Source organism: Erpetoichthys calabaricus, chromosome 11 (assembly GCF_900747795.2).
Source record: "Erpetoichthys calabaricus chromosome 11, fErpCal1.3, whole genome shotgun sequence".
NCBI classification, from domain to species: Eukaryota; Metazoa; Chordata; class Cladistia; order Polypteriformes; family Polypteridae; genus Erpetoichthys; species Erpetoichthys calabaricus.
In genome coordinates, this window is record NC_041404.2 from 66,508,273 (window position 1) to 66,526,714 (window position 18,442).

An 18,442-nucleotide genomic window follows, 5' to 3' on the forward strand; every position below is an offset into this window, starting at 1 on the left:
TCCTTCCTTAGCAATTATTGAAATAAATTATATAAAGCACTGCACTGACCGAAATTACGTCCACAAACACATGTATCTGGGCTCAGACTGACACTTACGAACGCTCTCGGCTCTTTGTTTACAATCGCACAAGCGCATACACGTGACCGCATTCGGGTCGTAATGCAAGATGTTGGTCGTAATTCAAAACAAAAATTTTGGCCGTAAAGCAAGTTGTTTGCATGTCAGGCTGGTTGTATATCAAGGGTCGACTGTAGTGGAATCCTGGAGAAGTACAGCATTATTCTTGATCCTCTGTTTTGTGCTGCTGTTGTGTACATACACATAGAAGGTTCGCACTGTGGGTTGCTTCTCTCTTTTTTAATTTCCTTGTGTTAGTTCCGCTCATATTTTACTTGCTACTGCAAGATTGGTTGCCAAAAAAACAAAAAATCAGCTGTAATAAACAGTTAATTAAACTTGAATGACTCTAAAATTAGCCTGAATTGTAAGCATACCCTGCCATGGGCTGGCCTTTTGCCTGGGCACTGGGATGCCTGGCCATTATCGGGCACTCTTGCTCACACTCACGACAGTTTATCATCACCAGTTTACATGAGGTCTTTTAGAGGAAGGAGGAGACTGGTGTGTCTGGAGAAAAACAAGAAGGATATAGAGAGAATGTATGAACTTCACTGGGTTCACCTGGAACTTGAACCCAGGTGCCAATGCCAGTGGGAAAGGAAGTGAGCTCAGAAAATGGAGGGATGAAGTATGGAAAGCTGTGTGCTGATGGATTAATGTCTCTGTTAAGCGGAGGAAGGGGAAGAGGAGGACAAGTAAGTATTTTTCAGCGCTTTGTGCTTCTTGTGCTATGACCACTTGGGTTTCCGCTAGTGGCACTGGGTTATGTTAACTAAATACATTTCCAGGACTCACTGAATCTATTCTTGAGCTTCATTGAGGCAATACTTAATATGTCCAACCAACTATTTTGTTCAAACACATAATCCAGTCGAAAGGTCATACAGAACCAGAACTTTTCCTGGCATCACTCAGTGCCATCCTGGTGCCAGTGCTTCCCAGGGCAGACTCCAGTCTCATGCAACTTTTCATTGACGTAAGTGGGATTGGAAAATAAATGAATGAATAAAAAAGTCAAGGGGTGAAGTTGTAGTTAGCTCTGATGTCTTCTACTTCCAGGTGTCCAGACTCATTTCCGGAACCCTTACGACATTAATCCATTTTGTGTGGGTTTTCTATGGGGACATAAGGTACATCTTGGAGAAGTGTATGTTAAATGAACTGGTAAGACTGCGGGTGCCCTGTGCTAGACTGGCCTTGGAAAGCATCTGCCTCATTTAAACCCCTAAATTGCAGGTTCTGTGCCACGGAAAGATGTCAAGTAAATCATTGGTGTTCACTACAAAGTACAAGTAGTGCTGCCAAAATAAAGTCTAACTCCCCATAACACTCTAACGTAGACAGGTTTAGAAAATGTTGGAAACAGCACTAAAAGTCACTAAGTTCGTATTTACAACTTGAGCAAGTTGTTCAACCAAAAAAATAGTTACATTGCAGAATCGTGCTTGGTTCCCTGAGTGAGTTTTAGAGACCACAGATTTTGCTGGCCACTCCAATTTTTTCCATCTTGAGTGCAAGTGGTCCTGCATCGATACTTACCAAGGTTCAAAAGAGGATGAAGGCTTGGTGCTGTCCCATTTTATGCATCCTGTAATTCATAAAGGGTGAGTGCTGGCTCTCTTAACACACCTTTAAGTCACGTAAAAGTTCACACACACTACCACTTCACCACACGCACGGAGCTTCCGGTGTTTACTTTGTGGTGTTTTGTGTTTTTTATAGCCAGCTATACACAGAATAAAAGAGGAAGGAGTGCTGAAGATGTGAGAACAATGAGCCCAAAGCATTCTGGAATTGAGGCAGATGGCTGGTGAACAAGCTTTGAAATCACAATGCAGGAAGGCCATCTGTGTGACCTGCTTGTAGTTGAATTATACGTTTGCATAGTGCTTTGAGTAGATGAAAGGCACTATATTAAAGAAATATGGTGTTTTCATTATGATGCTTCAAAACAATAACAGATTTCCGCAGAGGAGTCAGACACAGATGATTTTTAGAAATGCACAGCCATGCTATTAAGCAGGTCAGAGGCAGGATCCATCATTTTAATTTCCTGAGAAAAACACATTCATGATGAGCATTGCCCCGAGACATATAGCTCAGCTCGTTGACAGCTGTTGTATGCATTCTCCAGACATGTGCCTTTTAAAGTCAGTTAAAACGACCCACCTTTCAGCAGCGCACCTCCATAATGTCATCACATAAGCCTGGTGTGGCAGATTTCAACTTGTTATATGCAGATAGCAAAGCATTCAAGCTGCCCGACCATGACGTCTTTGACACTCGTCAGTCTCACTGAGCTCACCGGTCCGCTCAGGTGCACCCACAATCTGACATTTGGTGACATCGAGTCAACAGGCACCTCGTGTCCTGATTAAAGTGATGGGGTCCTCCTTTCTCATCTCTTTCACCACATTGCTATGAAGATTGGACCTTCGGGTTTTACAACACGTATTTATTTAAAGAGTCTTTTTGTCTCAAACGCCTTCACTTGAAAGAATTTCACGTGTTTATGTCAGGCAACACCTGGATGAAGTTGGCCACCATCCGCCTATCTCCTGACTCCCGGATGTGACCTGAATGCATGTGCGCAGAACGGGCATCGGCGACAGGAAGAGATACGCGGTGGATCTCCATTCAGGTTATTTTCAGCTTTTACTCCCATCAAACTTTTTCATTTTTAAATTTCCGCTAGCACTCTAGAATTGTAGCTTCAGGGTCTTACTATAATGCGTTTATTAGTCTTGCTATGTAACACAACGTCTTTGATAAGTTAATGTTACACATCTGTAGTTTTCAAACCCCCAAAACAAAAATATTCTTGCCAGTATTCACCAGCATGAATGAGTGAAACAGTAGAGTTTTGATAATCACACCATGATTGATTCACTCTTTTCAAGTGTCCCTTCCCTGACTGGATGATGCTCATTACAACATCTATTTGGTCGACCTTCCTGGAAGAACACCATATTCCAACATAGAGGAGTGCTCTAGGGGACTTGCTCCATTGCTTTCCAGGAGGCTTGTTCTGTTGCTTACCTGTAAACATCTAAATTGCATTGTGTACAGTTTAAATGTGGTATACATGTTGTTGTGATGTGAATTTTTACATACAAGTTGTTAAATATTTTGTAGGTCTTTATTTGTAACTTGGGCAAAGTAATGTAATATTAGTGTTACATTAATGAGAAGCATTCATGTTTACCCCCTAGGACTAAGTCAGGATAGTGAATGTTACAAGTGCCTCAAACAAGTTTGACCAGTATTTCTCTGCTGGAGTCTCTCTGTCGACCCCCATAGGAAAGCCAGGCTGCCTAAATGCCAAGCTTTACCTTAACACATGGTTTTGGGGGCAGGTGTGAAGGTATTCTGTCCCCCCCATTGGTCTGAAGTATGGCTGTTTGGAACTGAAGCCTTTAAGTACCACAACGCCCTCTTGGCTCTAGGGGTTGGACAGAAAACCTATAAATGTGCTTGCTTTACCTTACCCTCTCTCTCTTATCAAACTGATGAAAGAACATCTCACACCATGAACGAAAAGAACAACACAGTGAAGAGCACAGCTTTGCAGCCATATTGAGACTGGCATGCAGCCTTATCTGAGGAAAGCTGACCACAAATGATGCCCTAACTAGAGACATTTTAAGTAACTAACAAGTCTGTGTGCTGTCTGAAATTACAAATCAGCATTTATCAGATTGTATGGTTGCTAATTGCTATTTTTTGTGAATATTATATTATTTAAAGTGTAACTTAACTCGTGCTTGTCTTTTACTACACTTAATTGTGCCTGAGGTTATAAATGTAGAAGGGAAGGTGGGGAGAAGTTATATGGTACAATACCTTATAAACAGTGGTAAGTCTATGAGATCTGAGGCATTCTGACAAAGGCTACATATTAATAATACAAAAGGGGAAAGCAGAGTAAGACATTACTCTACCAAGACAAAGTACATGTGAAGAAGGAAAATAATTTATAGGTCACTACAGTTTTATGACAGTTTCCATGGATGGTGGCATTTTCCATCCCTTCAAGGATTTTTAGACCAACGTGCATATTCCCTGTATAGGGGAATATCCAGGTCTTGTGTGTTTTCATTTTAGTGTGAGCGGATATACTTTCATAAATGATGTGAAAGCACTAGTGTGTACAGAAATTATTTTAATTTAAAAGAACTGTTTTTAAATGAAATGTAGTATGAACATAGCCTGAAACAGAAACAACTGCGTTGGAAGGAATCAAAATGGTTGAAAGACAAGGACAACTAAACTAACAGGGGAGGTTGTAGTAGATGTGGTGGTTTAACCTGCAAATCTTAACAGCGCTGCAAAAGTGAACATAGCAACAAGTCCCAGCACTGTTATCAGCTCTTAAATCACAAAATGCCACTGGATCCCAAGTATACTCTCTACAGGCCAGAAAAGTCTTGTCAGAAGTGGTCGTCATGGAAAGCTTGCTGCCAAAAAGCCTCTGCTCCGAGGTGGAAACAAAGCCAGGAGACTCAACTCTGCACAGAAACACAAGGACTGGGGTGCTGAACAATAGCAGCATGGGCCCTGGACTAATGAATCAAAACTTGACTCATTATATTTGGCTCAGGGAGTTGTTTGCCTATAGAAGAGCTGGACAGTGCTACATGGGTGATTTCTGGCACAGAATTAATGGAATCCTCAGCACTGAGAATTACAAGCTGATTCTTATGCATCACGTAATACCTTCATTGAGATAGATATACATTCGGTCCCAACTTCATTCGGTAACATGGCTATTACCTCAAACATAGCTTTAAATTTCCTGGAGTGACTATCACAAATGAAATGAAAAGAGCACAGCACATTTTGTCTCTTGCCAAAAAGTGCCATCGGTGCCTCTACTTGGGACTCCTTCCTGGCTCAAGACTGCATAGCACTGCAGAAGGTGACAAAGATATTGCAGAATATTACTGGCACCCAACTGCCTTCTCTTCAGAACTTGGGCAGATGTGGTTTGACTTCAATCACTGCACTTTTAGTTGAGCCTCCTGCACAGGGGTTACCACCCGGATTAAGCCACAAACAGTATGGAGGTAGAAGTCGATTAAGTTGTTGTAGCAAGAGGCACAACAGATTTGTGAAAACAATGAATGGCCATGAAAACAGATGGTCAAGAAATAAGATTTTCAGAAAGTTACTACAAGTCACAATAAAAAGATGAGAAGTATGAAAAAATAATAACAATAATTCTTGCTGAAGAACAAAGCACTTCTAGACTGAGCACTGCTAAGTGTAAGTTGTTATGCTATAGCAAGGGTTTCATCACTGGCTCAAGTTTCTTTTCTTTTTATTTAATCTTATTTGCTGTCCTTGAAATATTATTTTGTTAATTTTGTTTACTTTCTATGTATATTTTATCATCTTTAATTACTGTATTTTGCTAATTATTGATTTACTAGTTCTGTGTATTATTTACCCTGTCTCCTGTATGTTGAGTCTCAAGAGTGGGTGGAACTGCCCCAGGCCAATATAAGCCTGCTAGTACCGAAGGTCCAAAGCTGTGACATTGGCTTATTCTGTTCTGTTCAACAGTTCATGTTTGGAACTTCTGATTTTCTGATATTTAAACTTTAGCTTGGTTTAAAGTTAAGAAAAGTCTGAATTAATGTAAGCTGAACTAGTTTTGGGTGTTCATAAGGTATATATACGTAATAAACAAGAATAGTTGCAGCAAATATTTTAAATATTAAAATGTGTGCTTCAATTTAAATGTTTAAAGTCTAAATATTCTCATCTCTCTATTATAAAAAAAAATCTTGGCAAGGAGACCAGGGAGAAGAGACGTGATCTTCTCAGAAGAGAATTTGACGTCCCGCGAGAAGACACTTTAACGTCCCGCGAGACAGTGAGACAGAAGGACAGCTGCTGTACAGGCTTTTAAATGATCAACGCACAGTGCGACAAGCAGAATACGCACCTCGGCAGCAGAAGAACAAAGCCAGGAGCTGATCCGTCCGCATCTCCTTAGCGTACGTTCAGCTCCCCTCTTCACAGTAGGAAGAGGAGTGGTGGGAACAGTGTGGAAGAACCCAAGCCCTACAGTGTTATATTGGGGCTGATTTGATGAGCTGCGCGCACATTTGTTTTTGTAAGTAATCGTTTGTTCTTGATATTTTTATTTGGTATCAACTCTTCTGTTACTGTACAAACAGACAATTATGCTTCACATACAATTCTACTAATGTACCGCTCAATGTTGTTATTTTCTGTATGCTTTCAATAATTCCTCTTAGGAATAGCCATCTACAGCCACGTGGTGCGATTCCCCGAGGGTGATCCAGCTTGCAAGATCCTCATTGTTAAGGATCCGAGCAGATGGACCAGGCCAAGGGGACGCCCATGTAACACCTGGTTGCAGCAGATAGATGGTCATTTCCAGAGGGTGGGACTGGACCACGTGTCTGCCTAAGGGATTGCCAACCAGGATCCCGAGCTGTTTCGTCATATGGTGGGTGCGGCAACATTCTGTACTAGTGTATGCTCTCCAACCTGACCTGACCCTTTCAACTGTGTTAAGGGCCTTTTTATACAATTGTAGTGAATATTGTTTGGAATAACGACAATGACTCTCATTTCAATTTAAAGTCGCTTAACAACTGCAATTATTTATGAAATATACATGAGGATGTACTTTTTTCTTGTGCTCTGTCCCATTAAATCAAGAGGAATGTGTAGCTGCATGTCATTAATTAACAGAAGGCGAGGCAGTAATTGCTGGCGCGCCACCATTAATAGACAATAAGACGACCAGCTGAGCAGACCAATGATAAACACAAGGCCAAAATAAGACTAGCGGTGTATTAGTTTAATTTGGTACTGACCTTGTTTCGTGTTCATTGAGACAGCACTTAGACCTTAGAATGGTCTCCCGTTAGTATCAAACTACGTAGTCTGGTCTTGATCTGCTTCTTGATCAACTGCTAGTACGGTACTATGTCAGGTATACTGCAACTGACCCAGAAAGTCCCAATTCCCTAAACAGCATCACATAGGAGTTTTCAGGAACAGATCAGCTCCACATTTAGCAAAGGAAGCCTGCACACCTCTCCTATTAGCACCTACCCTGGGTTACAATCATTCTGAATGTCACTTTTTTAAGGTGCAGCTACTTGGCTCATGATTTGGTGATCGTAAATCAAATCACGCACAAAGAGAAGACAGTCTGAATTATTTTAAGCTTTTAAGAATTCTTTTTGACTACATTAACACTTAAGCAAAATTAATATCAGATACTTTAAATCTTCTACTTGAGTAGTTTTCTTATGGGCAAATGTTACTATTACTTGAGTAATTTTTCAGAAAGGTATCTCTGCTTCTAGTCAAGTATGGTTGCGGAGTACTTTATACAACACTGTGGTGCAGTGTGGTCACCAAAATGACACTAACAAAAATAACATATTCAAGTTGGCAGAAATTTTCACGGAAATTAACTGTTCAGATGAAAAACTCTAAGAAGGCCTTGGAATGCTACCACACAGGGGTGATTCACCTAAAACACACATTTTTGGTATATGTTAGAGAATCTGAGTTTTCCAGTGGAAAAAGCCATACGGGCACAAATGTGTAGCAAAAGGGACCTTGGGCAAATGTGACACAGTACAGAATTTTTCTGAGAGAAAATCAAAAAGTAAAGGCCATTTGTAAATGATGCGGTAACTGTTATGGATAAAAGTTGACAGAATATAACACGTTTGCAGGGGCTTATGGGTAGTTCAAACATGCACAGCACAGTGTTCTGCTGTTAGTCTGGTTGAAGTCAAGGTCAAATGAATATGGATGCTCTTCTGTGGTATGCCACCAGGGCTGAACAGTGCACTGTAGTGAGATTTCTTTAGGCAGAGGGAGTGAAACCTGCTGAAATTCCATTCTGATTCAAATCAATCACTTTATCTAGGTAAGACTGCTATGCTCAACTAATCATATTGTCTGGGTGGTGATGTGTTACATGTTGATTAGCATGTGCAATTAGGAATTTCACTTTGCTCTGTACACATGACAGTAATGACCCTATAAACCAGGGTCATGGGCAAATTGGGGTGAGGCTGATGTAGCTTCCTATCTACGACTGCTCTATGAATCAAGACTTATCCTCACAGCCACAGTCAATGTGCAGGCAGCTCTTGAATGTTTGGGAGAAATAAGGGGAGCTCAATTTAGGCTAACAGACCCAAAAGTAGTGTTCCCGACCATTCAGACCCAACACCATCATCGCCTTTCATTTAACTTCTGCCACGCTTTATTTTCCCACAACAAAGCTATCCTGAATAAATCCGGCATTCCAAGGCGGGACCGGGGGTGTCCCCTAGCAAGAAAAAAAAAGCAATAAAAGAAGGCACACCGGCCTAGAAAGTGAGCAGCGCTGAATTGAAATTGGGACTTTTAATACTTTAAATAAACAGTCGTCCTTTTCATAGAGCTTTGTATGGGAACAGAGCCAACGTTGTATTCGGACAATAAAAGGTTCCTGTTATTGTCCAGTCAACTTTGTACAAGCAGCTTCTTGGCTCCAGTGTTCACCACGCACAACACAAGGGGCTGCGCCGTGTGAAATAGGGGGGGTTGCCTTTTTGATTTTCCTTCAGCCTTCATTCATGTGTCTCCTCATTCATTAACTTTGCAGAACAGTTGTGACCACAAAGTCGTGGATTCTCAGAAGCAGTCAAGTGCACCTGGCCATAGATTGCACTGCCAGCTTGGCATAGTGCCATGGTACTTCCAATTGGGAGTGTGAGCACTGTCACAGCACTCTTAATAGACACACATACATTATATATTGATTATATATATATCCATCCATCCATCCATTTTCCAACCCGCTGAATCCGAACACAGGGTCACGGGGGTCTGCTGGAGCCAATCCCAGCCAACACAGGGCGCAAGGCAGGAACAAGTCCCAGGCAGGGCGCCAGCCCACTGCAGGGCACACACACAAACACACCAAGCACACACTAGGGACAATTTAGGATCGCCAATGCACCTAACCTGCATGTCTTCGGACTGTGGGAGGAAACCCATGCAGACACGGGGAGAACATGCAAACAACATGCAGGAAGTGAACCCAGGTCTCCTTACTATGAGGCAGCAGCGCTACCACTGTGCCACCGTGCAGTATATACATAGTGCCAATAGAAAATGTTCAGCCCCTTGGAATTTTTCACAATTTACTGTTACACAACTTTGAATCACATGGGATTTTATTTGGCTATTTTGTCAGTGAGCAAAAGATTCTTTAATGTCAAAGTGAAAACATATCTCTGCAAAGTGGTCTAAATTAATTACAAATATAAAACACAAAATAACTGATTTTATAAGTATTCACCCCTGTTAATATGACGCACCTAAATCACCACTGGTGCAGCCAATTGATTTTAGAAGTCACACAGTTGAGTACAATGGAGATTGCCTGTCTAGGGTTTCAACTGCTTGTAGTATAAATGTACTTCTGTATCTTAAAGGCCCAACTTGTGGTGAGTCAGTATAGTGGTCTAAACCAGAGGTCGCCAAGTCTGGTCCTTGGAGGACCACCATGGCTGCAGGTTTTCATTCTAACCCCTTTTTTTTTTTTTTTTTTTTTTTTTTTTAACGAGTGCCCTGTTTGTGCTGCTAATTAACTTCTTGTGAATTCATTTTAAATGAATTACTTTTTAAAGATTTGTTCCCCTGAATTGCTTCATTTCTTTCCTTGAATGGTACCCAAACAGAAATGAAATGTGAAGTGATTGAGCCAACAAGACCAACTAAGTCAGGGCCTCAAACTCCAACCAATTTCACTCCAACCAGCTGCTTAATGAGGTGCTGATTCTTGTCGTTAATTAAACCCTTTCTTTAATTTTGTGGCTTATTGCTGCTCCCATGGTGCATTAGCAGACATTTCCGAAACTATTGATTTTCTCTTTCTAAGAGCCCTGTTAAAATGTTTTGGGGACCTGAGGAGATCGACATTCCTGAGACCTTCATCTTTATTTTCAGATATTGTACTTTGGACACCAGTTGTTCTGGCTAATTTTGTATCTCATTACTGTTTGGCTGCTAATTAAGGAAAAAGAAACAATTAAGGTGTCTAGAGTCTTCAAGAGCAAGTCAAATAAAATTAGTTCAAAAGAAGTTAATTAGTAGCAAAAACATGTCACTAATTAAGAAAAGGGTTAAAATGAAAGCCTGCAGCCACTGCGGCCCTCCAGGCCTGGAGTTGGCGACACCGTAGACCAGGGGTTCTCAAAGTCGGTCTTGGGGGCCCACTGTGGCTTCAACACAGATTCATAATCAATGACAACTGACAACACTGATCTCAATTAATTAGCGGATTTTTTGTTTTTCTTTTCTTATTTTACATTAAGAAAGCACAAAGGCATGATTTTTACATTTATTGTAAGACATTTAGAAATATTTCCATTTTTGCTATAGAATTAAAATGCTTAACTCATTTTTGTTGCTTTCATTATATTTTGCTCTCTGTGCAGTTTGCTCTCTTCATTTGTATCATAATAATGACAATTAAAAACAAGCAGAGCAGACACCCAGGCAAACACTGAATCATGAAAGGCTGCAACTACTTTAGTGTTAGACCCACTAATTAGAAAACAATGGATTAATTAAACAATTAGAACACCTGGAAAAACAGAATGAACATCAAGATGAAAAAAAGAAAAACATACACTATCCCCATAAACTGCTTAGTAGATTTTAATATATTATATATATACATATATATATATATACATATATATATATATATTTTTTTTTTTTTAACAAAATTAGTTTTCTACTTTCTATATTGTTCCCAAAACACAGAATCTGGGCAATAACAGTTCACTTATCTAGCCCAGGATTCCAATTAAAAACAGAAGCTGGTTGGAACAAAAACCTGCAGCCACAGGGGGTCCCCAGGACCGATGCTGAGAGCCCCTGCTCTAAACTACACAATGACAACAAAAGGACACAATAAGCAACTCTGTAAATATGTGTTTGAAATGTCAAGTCAGGGAATGGAGACAAGGAAATATCCAAATCACTGAATATAGCTTGGCGTCCAGTTAAATCAATCATTAAGAAGTGGAAAGAGGATGGCACGGCTATAAATCTGCCTAGACTAGGCCATCCACAAAAACTAAGTGATCATGAAAAATGACTTGAGAAAGAGGCCACCTAAAGATGTGCAATAACTGTGAAGTATTTATAAGCTACAGTGGGTAGAATTGGGAAGACTACCTACAACAATTGTGCCAGTGAGCTTTCCCAGTTGCAGCTTTATGGAAGAATGGCAAAGACGGGAAAACAAGGAATATGGCATCTTAGTTAGAGTCTGTCAGAAGGCAAATGGGAGAACTTAGAAGTCGCCTGGAAAAAGGTTGTATGGTCCGATGAGACCAAAATTGAGTTTTTTGGCCATCAGTCTAAATGCTATGTTTGGAGTAAGCCAACTACTGCGTATTATCAAAAACACACCATCCTTTCTATGAAACATGGTGGTGGCAGCATCAGTACCCAGAAGGCCTTTGAGGGTGAAGGGTAAAATGAATGCAGCAAAATACAAGAAATTCCTAGAGGAAAGCCTGATTCAGTGTGCAAGAAACCTGCACCTTAGGAGAAGATTTGCTTTTCAGCAAGACGACCTTGAGCATAAAGTCAGTTACAAAGGAATATCAATGTCCTGGAGTTGCTGTGTCCCTGTCCAGATCTCAGTCTAGTTAGGATTTATGGGTGGACCTGACAAAGACTGTTCACTTACACTCTCCATGCAACCTGACAGAGATGTTGCAAAGAAGAATTGGGGAAAGACGTCTAGATGTGTGAAGTCGATAGAGACCTATGCACAGTGACTTAAGGCTATCATGGCCACCAAAAGTGTGTCTACTAAATACTAACTTGAAGGGGTGAATACTTTCAAGATTAATTATTTTGTGTTTTATATTTGTATTTAATTTGGACCACTTTGCTGAGATCTGTTTTCACTTTGACAGTCTCACAATCAAAAAAGCCATATTAAATCCCAAACAAAATGTGAAAACTTTCAAGGGGGTGAATACTTTTTAAAGGCACTGCATGTTTTCAAACCCGTTTAATCCAATCCAGGTTTGGGATGCATTAGGCTCAGGGTGGGATGCCTGTCATTCACCTCACACTGGGGCCGGCCTTTTGCACATCTTTGTGGATATCGGAAGAAAAGCCCTATGGATATGGGGGAGTTTAGACAGATAACATTTGGGCACAGGATCCAGTCTTCCTGAAAAACAAACAACCTTTATTTTATATAGTATTTTTTAGAACTGTTTCAAGTATATTTTTTACAGTAGAGGAGAGTTAAGTGTTTACACAGAGTGACACAGGAGGATAAAGTTGGCAACTGAACCAGCAACTGTGTGGGTTAAAATCAAGGCCCTTATTCACTACCTGAAAGCAATGATAGTATATTACAAAAACATGCACAAGTGAAAAATTTATACAAGTGTACACATCAATTATTTAGTAATTGACTAATGGGGTACCCAAGACTATCTTGGCAGCACTAAGGGGTGAAGTCTATCATTCAAACTTGGCCAATTTAGTAAAATCATTTAAAATACAGCATATCTTAGAGGTGCTTGAGAAAAGCAAAACAGTCAGACTGAAACCATGTGGGCACAAACAGAACATGAAAGCTTCACATATACAGTGACCAGGCTTGTAAATTGAACCCAGGACCCTGCAACTGTGGGGCACCCACAATAAACTCCAAAAAGGAAACATGTGGCTGCCCTGTCTGAGCTGTCCTGTGCCATACTTGTAGGCACCCTGCTTCCTTCTCTACACACAATAACTGAGAACCACGCACCTCCAAATCTAAAGGGCAGAAAGGCAGTGCGCCTGATACAAACAGGTGTTCAGGTAATGCCAGTGAAGAGTTTGGATAATCAAAAACTGGAAGCTGATGATCCACGGCCAGAGGCTGCTATGCTACCTCACCCCTAAAGCTTGTTTGAATTGAAGACCCATGTTTTCCTCCTCATTTGGTTAAGAGTCTTGTCTTCAACTCAAAAAGTCATTCCCATGAGTCTTTAGGTTCCACCTTATGACATGCACTAATAATTCTGTAAGAACCTATTTGACAATATTTTGCCAAAAAAGCACATGTTTTGGATGTTGTGAGGATATGACTAGATAATTGGCATGGATTATCCAACATAAGTAACAAGTTGTTTTTCTTTTTTCTGTAGATGTTTTCATTTGCCTTTGTACAGCACTGGTCACTATTGACTTCTCTTATATCATACACTTTTTTCTTTCCATACTTCATAAACAGGTGAAAATAAAAATTTTTCTCGGCCATCACTACAAACTACATGGAGTAAAAACATAATTTTTGGGTAGAATGTTCCTTTAAGTGTAGAAATAGGCCTTACTGGGGCCCCAAAGACAATGGAGAACCTGTGAAACTAACATTCTTGTTGTTCCAAAGGCCACCATGTTCTTCTCTACAAACATTCACTCCACCAATCCCATAATCCTGATTTTATATAGCACCCTTTAAAGGATGTACCAGTGTCAACTGCACTTGTTTTCATCAGCTGAGACTCGCGCTGCAGTGTCTTTAAAGATGCACTTTGAGGATGATAGGGTGATGACTTGGGCACAAGACCAGCTGGTGACCTAAAACATCTGTAGGTCCATGCAGCTCACCAGCACCTTTATAAGTTTTTTTCCAGTCCTAGACAGTGTAAGCCAAGGTGTGCTATATAAGGATCAATGAAACGTGCTAATGACATGTCATTTCTCCTACACTTTAAATCCAGCTTTTCGGAGCCCACTATCTTTGATGATCCTTCTTATGCAAATGTCAACTACACCACGACAACCCACGACTTCTCACGTTAAATCTTCATAAGTGATGCTCTCTTTCAATGACTCAGTTGAAGTTGCACTCAAATCTTTTTCTTTATCCTATTCCAATGAGACGACTGAAGGAGCTACACGGAATGTTTCTCCACGGTATTTGTTTTTTTCTGTGCAGAAAACCAACACACACACACTCCCCACCCTCAGCCCTGTTCAAAGTTCGACGCTCAATTTCTCTGACTGACGTTTGTCGTATGGCTTTCATCTCAGACTCAGCGGTGCCTCTTTAGGTTTTTGAATCCACACACCCAACTGCCATGAAGCCAAAACCTTCATGCTGCTGAAGTGCAGTTCACCTTGGGGCAACAATGGCACTGTTAGACCTTCATGTGGAGTTCATTCATGGTCTGGGTGGTGACCTTCTTGTAATAAACAGTGGGCTGAATTCTTAGATATTTGCCAGGATTCTGTGAATCCAGACAACCAAACAGGCAGACTGGGGTCCTTTTTTGTTTTTTTAATTTCACAGCTTTTTTTGTACAAACAGTTTTACATGTGTGCTGTGCACACATCCACTTATCTCCATAATCTTCTTCATCTGGCCCCCTGGAAAGCTGCATCTGGCTACGGACATAAGCAGCTGTTTGCTGCAACTGTCCCAGTCTTCATGGACAGTATGATCTCTTCTGCCCCCTTTCATATTCCAGTAGTCCCTCCGCTAATCTGCCCCCTGATTGTAGCGATGCAGCGCCCCTCTGTGTCCGGGGCAGTGCTTAAAAAAAGCCTGCAAAATATTGAGATTACGAGAAAAAGCCATTATCTGTCCCTTCTCAACCGGCAAATGGCCTAATGCCACTCAGAGCTGCTAATTATTTGGAGACTCTGAATCAGCCATTTTTTATTTTATTGAATTTTTTTTATAACAAAATTGGCAGTGTTCTGCTTTTCTCTTATTTGGATATCTTTCTGCCTTCTAGCTGTGTTTTTGGTTTGTGAAAATGTTGGCAAACTACAGGCTCTCAGATGCCATTGAGGTCTCTAAAACAGCAAAAGCAAGCTTCTTATGTTTGAGTTTCCTAAGAATTAGCAGCCGTATTTCACCGTGGCTGAGCAAAAGTTGTAAAAGGACAGAAAATTATTTTTTTTTTCCTTCAGGAGTCTGAACTCTCCTTCTCCTCTTCCTCTTGCCTACTGCTCATGAGGAATCACCATCTGCCTCCCGTCAAACCTCTCACAGGCTTGTCAGCACAACATCTTCTAAATGCTGGGGCCTCCTCTGCATTTCTCAACTTCTGAAAGCTTTTTTTATTATCGTGTTTAATTTGGATGTTTTACACCCCATCTGCAGCTCTCAATTTTAACTCTTGTCAGGGTAGCTGGGCGGTCACAAAGTGCCTTAAGTACTGAAGTTCATCATTGCCTTTGCCATATGCAGACTTCATATAAATCCCTGCAGCATATCCAAGATGGATACAAATTCCTCTACCAGTGCAGCATGCGTGCATATTTTATAAATCAATCCGTAAAGAGTGAAATAAAGTCTGGAAAAAAAAAAAAAAAAACCCATCTAGTAGAAACTGAGGTGGAGGCAGAGCTTAGACGAAATGCGGGTAACCACCATTGGGAGAAAAGATGGATGTTCTCATATACACACCTACACTCATTCATAGCAGGCCAGTTTACAGATGCCAATCAATTGAACAGGGACAGGTGGGGTAGGTCAACAAAATTGAGGAGCAACACCAGATGACAACTGTACACACACTACGAATGGGCTGGGATTCTAGCTGAAGACCATTTGGGCTGTAAGGCAGCACAGCTCGTAACCACAGCACTGCACCACATGCATAACTGTTTCATCAAACACATCTGAAAAACAGGAATGGGCTTTTCACTTTGGGATTTTTTTGACTCATTCTCAAGGGTTGCTATGTTTTGCTGTGACATCTCCTAAAAGTCACCAAGTGGTAAACAGTGCCTAATATCTAATACAGAATGCTAAATGTGCGTTTGCCTGGTACTGTATGTAAATCCATCAGTGAATCCATCACTGCCAAATTTGTATAAACTCCCATTTGTACAGAGGAAGACCACAGGCTGTGTTTCATTCTGAAAATGTTACACTTGGGGCAATTTATTTACTGACTTCTCCTACCCTTTATTAGGTAAGTGCCCCTAGGTGGCGTTTGTGGGACTTGGCACAAGTATCCAAAGTTGCTCTTTGTAGTGGGCTCACTCAGTAAAATTTTGGTTTAGGAACAAAATTTTTGTTCCCAGAGTATTTGTTTAGTTACTGCACCTACAGTTTATTCCACACCAGGTAGCGTGGGGTACCCTGTTAATAAGACTGTAATTAAGAAATATAGAGGGGGAAGTACAAACCAATTCCATCTTCACCATTGACTACCCTGGCTGACCTCTGGTAGAGCGGCATGCCCAATTCCAAAAGTAAAATTTCCGACATCCTGTCCTCGAATTCTAAGGCTGCCGTACCTCTGTGCCTGGGAGCCTTTGCTGTAACGTGAACCCTGAATCACGACTCATTAGGTTCTGGGAAGGAAGGTTACTCTATACACAAACAGAACGCATTACCTTTTAAGGACAGGGAAAGCCCTAAAAAAAGGCAGAGAGAGATTTCAATAGACCTCAGTCTGGCTCCCCACTTCATTTATATGTAAAAGGACAGCCATTTATGGCACTAAATTCTAAGGTTGTAGGAAACAAACTTTAATATATGTCTTTTTCTGAATTAAAAAACACATGAAACATTAATAAAGTTTATTGAACTATTAAACACTATCTGGGATCACTTGTGTTACTTTTAGACTTGCTAAGCCACCTCGCAATTGATTGAGAAGAGTCGATTGTCACCTGGAGACCTGGCAAAGGCATTTTGGGATCACTGTAACTAAAATTTCTTCATACATAGGTTGGATTATCATTTCATTCTACAGATTTAATAATAGACACATTTCATATGTGTATCTCCATTTATTTTATTATTTTTTTAATTACAGGTTCCATATTTGAGGTCTATCTTTAATTGATTCAATTAGGAAAAGTTTATTTTCACTTCCATTTTAGTTTTATTTGTTTACTAGCCATGTGACATATCATAGTCAAGAAACAGAATAAAGTTAAAAAGTACTGTATATCTCTTCTCCTACGTGGACCTTAAGTACGTTTCCTCCGTATCCCTGTGTGTCTGAACCTCTCTTGCCCAGCACTCCATCTTTTGAGTCTGTTCCCCGTAAAGCCTACTTCTCAGACTCTGTCCTGCTTGCCTCCTGTCTGCTTTTATACTTCCCATCTTTGAACGTGACATCTTTACCTTTTCTCATGTGTCTTACACTTACACTTTCTATTTCAATTGTGAAACCAAAGCCAAAATGATCCATCCCACCAAAGATAAACTGACCAATCAGACTGCCCTGAAATGTTGGATACACAAAGACAAACCTTAGTGTTTTACATATATAGTAGATATGACATCACAATCATTACACTGTATATTCGTGCTGGTGTGCTAATGTCTTGTTTCATGTTGAATACTTGGCTTATTTTTAAAGTAGGCACTAGCAGTAGGTTTGTTTTTGGCATTTTGTCTCACCTTTTTGCCCAAGACTTCCAATTAACATCTTCCCTTTTCACTCCTGTTGCCTGGTTATTTTTTGATCTCCCAGTTTTCACTCATTTACAGTATGTGTCTGACTTAGATACGATCTCCTGGTCTTCTATTCCCTCGACGGACACTTGTGTTTCTCTTAACAATTTGTAGTTAATGACCTGAGAGATTGAATCTGTCTTTCAGTTAGAAGTCAGTGCCAGATGACTTGAAAAACCTAAAGCCCAGGATTTCTTACTGTTCACATGTAAAGTGGTATAGCATTATTATTTGATGCTTGCCAGAAGCTAATGCTAACTGTATTAGAATTTTTCTTAGGGTTTTCTCCACTGAGGGTGTCATAGAGTTAGTAAGTAGTACAGATAAAAGGGATAAGGAGTACCTCAGATGAGCTGATTTGTTTCTAGTTAGTAAAATCTTACTCACCACAGTGCCAAACAGTAGCAACGTATTGTATGTTAGTTGGACTGCACTCTGGACTGTCACCATAGTCTGCATAGGGTGGCATGACTGGGGGCTGAGATAGGAGTTAGGCTGTGTGTCCCCATCATGTTAAATATCCTGCCTCTTCAGTTTTGTTCTAAAGTATTTTAAAAGGTTTACTTGCACCCTCTCCATACTTTGGCAGTGGTCAGATAACTACACTGATAACTAATTCACATCAGAAATGAAACATCAGCACAGCATAAGCACTCATCTGTGTAATTCACCACAACCCTGAGTCTGCTTTGTAATAAAATGCTTCAAAAGGGAATAACAACAGCAGCCCTTTTGATGTTTCAACCAATATTCCTTTACACATTCTATTACTTTGTGATAGTCGGTGTGATTGTCAACTCTGGTAACATC